We start from the raw sequence: 7,069 nt of genomic DNA on the forward strand, positions 1-7,069 counted from the left end.
GTGTAGAATGTGTACACTTTTTCTCGAGCTCTACACATAGGTGGGACGTTCTTAAACAATATGTTCCAATTAATGTGAAGCGATGCTGTGACACAAAATAGAGATAAGAAAATGAATGTGTACATGTGCTTGTAAAGCGTACTTAAAGCTTGTGAATGGTTCTAAGATATATCTACAACAAAGAGGACTTGGACTTGATCAGTGTGTTCGAAAGCTAAAGGCACTGCCTCATTTCGTTATGAAACGCGCGATTCTCTCGTCATAAAAGCAGCCGTGAAAGACCTGGAGATATGCAACATACTTGATGTTTCAACACAAACAAGATTCGGAAGACGAAAGAAAAAAGTGTGACGGGGAAAATATCGACTGTGGCTTGAATATAATTAAGGAAACTCGTCGGGAACAGCTTGAGACGATAGAAAAGCTAACATCGGAATTAAAATAAGACGTGCGCTAAATATGAATATACTTCATGAGCTTTTTGCCATCCTTCAAATTCAAGTGCTAGCGGGCGCAGAAGAAGACGAATTCATTGTTAGAGACATTATACATTTACGTGAAAAGTATGCAAATTGAATGCATTGCTATGACTGCTGAAATGCATCCTATTAGACACCACATTTCTTTATTTATAGAAGTTTATCCAGAAGACAACATTTTTCTATGGACTACTTTAGGATTATTAGGCAGGATAATTAAGTGGAAGATGCAAACGGGTTTAATAAAATTGTTGTCGCACTAAGAATTTTTTAGCAGTAACTGTGTAAAAGGCTACTAGTGAAAGAAATTTTTCCGAATTAAAGCTAATAAAGACGTATCAGAGATCACCTATGGGCCAGGAAAAGTAAATTAGCGTTGCAATTTTATCAGTTGAAAGAATAGTAAATGTAAATTTGAACCCCGCAAGACAGTAATTTCCAAGAATAGAAACCAGATGGTTTTAAACAAATAGAACTTATGTATGAAATTCTAACGTTTAATGTTGTCTCTTTCTTTTTTAGCTATGCTTGTAATGGTACCTATGAACTATTACAGTTTTGAAATAAACAGTAACGTATTTAGAGAAGTAACTGGATTTAATATTTATAATTTTTATTTTAGAAAGTAAATAGTTTAAAACTTGAATATGTTACGACTTATGGGGGTGGTTGTGGTCTTCAGTCCAGAGACGGGTTTGATGCAGCTCTCCATGCTACTCTATCCTGTGCAAGCTTCATCATCTCCCAGTACCTACTGCAACCTACATCCTTCTGAATCTGTTTAGTGTATTCATCTCTCGGTCTCCCTCTACGATTTTTACCCTCCACGCTGCCCCCCAATACTAAACTGGTGATCCCCTGATGCCTCAGAACATGTCCTACCAACTGATCCCTTCTTCTAGTCAAGTTGTGCCACAAATTTCTCTTCTCCCCAATCCTATTCAATACCTCCTCATTAGATATGTGATCTACCCATCTAGTCTTCAGCACTCTTCTGTAGCACATTTAGAAAGCTTCTATTCTCTAAACTAGTTATCGTCCATGTTTCACTTCCATATACGGCTACACTCCACACAAATACTTTCAGAAAAGACTTCGTAACACTTAAATCTATATTCGATGTTAATAAATTTCTCTTCTTCAGAAACGCTTTCCTTGCCATTGCCAGTCTACATTTTATATCCTCTCTACTTCGACCATCATCAGTTATTTTGCTCCCCAAATAGCAAATCTCCTTTGCTACTTTAAGTGTCTCATTTCCTGATCTAATTCCCTCAGCATCACCCGACTTAATTCGACTACATTCCATTATCCTCGTTTTGCTTTTGTTGATCGGGGTACAACCGTCAAAAATATTCTCTCTGTTGAACAAATAACCAGCCAGCAGTTGTATGAACGTGCGAGTTTTTACTGGGGGATACAGAAATTTGAAAGTGGTCGCAAAAGCGTAAGCGACGAGCATGGATCCGGGCGTCCGCGGCAGTATCGACCTCTCGGCGTCACAAGCCCGTAGTTATTCACTTTTCCGAGAAGACCTAACACTTACAGTTGAACAAATTGCTGAAAGACATCGAGTAAGCGTTGGCACAACTTATTCGAAACAAAGTGAGCTACCTACTGTAAGGTTTGTGCAAGGTGGAGTCTCAAGAGATTATCATTCACCAAATGAATACAAATTTCGCATTTGAATCGACCTCAAAAACGAGTTGACTAGCGAATGTGATGTATTTCTGCGCAGGATTTTAGCCTTGATGGGACTTGGGTACATCGTTTTAAACTGGGGTCCGACCATCAAAACATGGAGTGGAAACACTCGTGTTAACTAACCATCCTTGGAGTGTCCGTGGTCAGATTTTCTGTGATTTATTGGAGGAGAAACGCTCTGTCAACAGTCTATACTGCTTAGGCATGATTGAGAGCAAAGCCAAGCCCGCACTGACTAAGAAATGGCCGGGATGACGAGTAAAGGTGTGGTTTTTCTCGAAGATAACGCTGGACCTCGTACGGCTGGAAACTGTTGACTTCTATTTCATGTATCTTGTAGCATCGATCTCCCTGCTTTGGATTTTCATCTTCTAGTGAAGAATACTTCACTGACGGGATAAGAAGACTCGTAAGAAGAGGAGACAAGAGCGTAGGAGTAGGAGGGGATTAAGTGAAAAAAATAGACAAAATATTATAGTGATTTAATAAACCATTGGTGGTCTGTTTAATTAGAATACTATACTCGTCCTTTCATTTTAAATGAACTTCAAATGGTCAATGTATTAACTCTCAAATAATACATGGTATATTCCATAAAATTTTAAAATTCATTTGAGATCTGATTGTAATCGTTCCGTGTAAACTGTCTCTTTGTAATCACATTGGTAATCACAAGATTATTTTGGAAACTTATTCCATAAGTTAAACACATCGTTAATGAATTTGCTCTGGAGCTTACACATGTCCGTTCGACAGACCTTAATTTGCTATGTACACAGTAGGGTAAATTCGAAAATAATGTGTTTAAGTTTGGAAATTAATTGCCAAAGTACTCTATCATGTAATGACTATCCAAATGGTAATATATTTCTTACTTCAAACGATGAAAACAGCTTCTAATTCATGTTTTACATGTTACCAAATTTAACTAATGACTATACTGTCATTTAATATGTTGACCAGACGACATGTTGAAACAAAATCACTCTTGTCATACAGAAGCTTGCGGCGTTTCCAGGATGTCATTTCTCAAATACTAATAGTTGGAGAACTTTGTCTGCAAAAAGTATCCTTCATATTTTATTTGGTAGCTCAATGTATTATTGCACTTATTCTACAGGGTGTTTAAAAAATGACCGGTATATTTGAAACGGCAATAAAAACTAAACGAGCAGCGATAGAATAACACCGTTTGTTGCAATATGCTTGGGACAACAGTACATTTTCAGGCGGACAAACTTTCGAAATTACAGTAGTTACAATTTTCAACAACAGATGGCGCTGCAAGTGATGTGAAAGATATAGAAGACAACGCAGTCTGTGGGTGCGCCATTCTGTACGTCGTCTTTCTGCTGTAAGCGTGTGCTGTTCACAACGTGCAAGTGTGCTGTAGACAACATGGTTTATTCCTTAGAACAGAGGATTTTTCTGGTGTTGGAATTCCACCGCCTAGAACACAGTGTTGTTGCAACAAGACGAAGTTTTCAACGGAGGTTTAATGTAACCAAAGGACCGAAAAGCGATACAATAAAGGATCTGTTTGAAAAATTTCAACGGACTGGGAACGTGACGGATGAACGTGCTGGAAAGGTAGGGCGACCGCGTACGGCAACCACAGAGGGCAACGCGCAGCTAGTGCAGCAGGTGATCCAACAGCGGCCTCGGGTTTCCGTTCGCCGTGTTGCAGCTGCGGTCCCAATGACACCAACGTCCACGTATCGTCTCATGCGCCAGAGTTTACACCTCTATCCATACAAAATTCAAACGCGGCAACCCCTCAGCGCCGCTACCATTGTTGCACGAGAGACATTCGCTAACGATATAGTGCACAGGATTGATGACGGCGATATGCATGTGGGCAGCATTTGGTTTACTGACGAAGCGTATTTTTACCTGGACGGCTTCGTCAATAAACAGAACTGGCGCATATGGGGAACCGAAAAGCCCCATGTTGCAGTCCCATCGTCCCTGCATCCTCAAAAAGTACTGGTCTGGGCCGCCATGTCTTCCAAAGGAATCATTGGCCCATTTTTCAGATCCGAAACGATTACTGCATCACGCTATCTGGACATTCTTCGTGAATTTGTGGCGGTACAAACTGCCTTAGACGACACTGCGAACACCTCGTGGTTTATGCAAGATGGTGCCCGGCCACATCGCACGGCCGACGTCTTTAATTTCCTGAATGAATATTACGATGATCGTGTGATTTCTTTGGGCTATCCGAAACATACAGGAGGCGGCGTGGATTGGCCTCCCTATTCGCCAGACATGAACCCCTGTGACTTCTTTCTGTGGGGACACTTGAAAGACCAGGTGTACCGCCAGAATCCAGAAACAATTGAACAGCTGAAGCAGTACATCTCATCTGCATGTGAAGCCATTCCGCCAGACACGTTGTCAAAGGTTTCGGGTAATTTCATTCAGAGACTACGCCACATTATTGCTACGCATGGTGGATATGTGGAAAATATCGTACTACAGAGTTTCCCAGACCGCAGCGCCATCTGTTGTTGAAAATTGTAACTACTGTAATTTCGAAAGTTTGTCTGCCTGAAAATGTACTGTTGTCCCAAGCATATTGCAACAAACGGTGTATTTCTATCGCTGCTCGTTTAGTTTTTATTGCCGTTTCAAATACACCGGTCAATTTTGAAACACCCTGTATCTTTTTACATTTGTTTCTAATGGTTCCATGTGCTTTTCAGTGTCTATAAGCGTTTGTCCGTTCTTTGTCATATGGTTAGCAAAGTTCTGTAGTGTGTTCATATTACTGTTTTCCATACAGCCACACATCCTTTTAGATTTATGCAGTAAGAGGGGAGAGAACTGCAGCTGAGTTTACATAAGCTGACTTAATATACAGGGTCTTTCAAAAATAAGTCTAGAAAATTTGGTGACAGGCTCCTTACACCGAAACAAGGAAAGACAAATATATGTCTATAAATCCGTTTTCGAGTTATTAATGAAAGTTCACAGTTCAGGTGATTTGGAGCTCATAAACACGTAATAAATACAAGAAATGTCCACCTCTTGCTTCTAAACATACGTGCACTCATCGAATCATTTAATTTCGCGTCCGTTCAAATACTCCCTGATTTTGGGTTCGTATGGTTCCACAGCGTTCTATGACACGTGAATGAAGAGTTCCTGCATCCGGGTGGTCTGCTGCATAGAGCAATACTTAACGATGCTCCAGACATCATAATGCAAAGAAATTAAAGTCGGGGGAACATGCAGGTCATGAAACTGATCCTCCTTCACCTATCCAATTCTCATGGTAGATACCCCTCACTGCATCTCGAGCACTGTGCCTGGAATGTGTTGGGGCTCCATCATGCATAAGCCAAATATTACTTTTTATTTGCCGTCTTCCTCAGGTGCTGAAGTTTGCTGTATGTGTACTCTCTGTCTGGACTTGACTACCGATATTCTTTTGTTTCTCAGAACGCGCGCTGATGTTTCTTGAAACACATGTTCCCTCAGCGTTTCCAATCACTAGAGTCTAGTGGATGTAATCGCCAACGAGACCTTAATAAACTGTGTGTCAGTTTCCAAGTCTTGTTTCTATTGAAATCTCCATCACGACTTACTAAGTTTCCCGACACCTTTAATTCGAAAGACTCCGTAATTAAGCTGTCTCGGAAACGGGGTTGCCATCACGATACAGGCCTGGTTGTATTTCATTTGACGATTAGATTCGAGGTTGTGCTCGGTGACAGCTGATTTGTTTCGTTGTTTTATTTGGATGTGTCACTGATATTCATTGCCCCTTTCTCTTGGACTGTTGTAATAGCTTGCCCTACCAAATTTTGCTGTCGAAGTTGGGAGAGTTTGTTGCTATGTAGTCCATAAATCAACTGCATGGCACATGTACTTCACAAACTTTCGGATGAACTGTTTTGAAATGCTGTATTATACGAAACTGTGATTTCTTGGAAGTCAATGCTGAAGCGATGAGCTAAGAACTGATGTAGACAAATTATTATATTGAGAAGTATATATTATTCTTTTTTTTTACATTACAAATGACCCGCTATGTACCACGAGTTAATGATAAATATATTTACCACAGTTAGCTCTTGCTCGTCTGCCAGCTTTGTGTCCAGTCAGTCCTGCCCATCACTCAGTGACTTTTTCGGGTCTTCTGACGGAGATCCCCTTCGTCTTCGAGTTCTTGTCTCAACATAAAATCCCAGTAGTTTTTCACGTAAATCTAAATTCATTCCGATCCATGAGTTTGTACTCCAGGACCGATTTATTTAAGATATTTCACACATTCTTGGAATCATTCCAATCTTTTTTGTCTTTGGCCTTACGAAACTGTACATTTTCTTTGGTCATTCTAAAGATGCGCCTACAGAACAACATTTTCTCTCTTAGGTGACGATGCTATTGGTTTATCCTTCTGTACAGTTCCTTACTGGATCTTAAACATCTGTTGCTTGATATCTTCTTTAATATCCTGCGCTCTCTTTGGACTAATAAATTGACTAGTGCCTGTCCATTCACAGTCAATGTTTACGACGCGTATAATCGTTGTGCTTCGCCACGCGTACCGTGGTGTCTTACCTTGACTCCAATACTCAGCGACATATTATAGAAGCTTCTCGTCAGGTGAAATGCTCCGTCCAGTTTGCAGTCCGTAAGTCTGACCATTTCCTATTCTAATCCACGCTGTTGGGTTGCCTGATTTAGGTACGGTATCTAAATTTCTTGGCACAGTTGATATTTAAAAAAATTCTTCTTCTTATTATAATAATAATCATCATAATCATAGTGTGACAAATTAAAAGTGGGGGTGACAAAGTTAAATTTAGGAGGACAGGTAGATGGGGGGGGGGGGGGGGGGGAGAGAGAGAGAGAGAGAGAGAGAGAGAGAGAGA

Source organism: Schistocerca nitens, chromosome 6 (assembly GCF_023898315.1).
Source record: "Schistocerca nitens isolate TAMUIC-IGC-003100 chromosome 6, iqSchNite1.1, whole genome shotgun sequence".
Classification (NCBI taxonomy): domain Eukaryota; kingdom Metazoa; phylum Arthropoda; class Insecta; order Orthoptera; family Acrididae; genus Schistocerca; species Schistocerca nitens.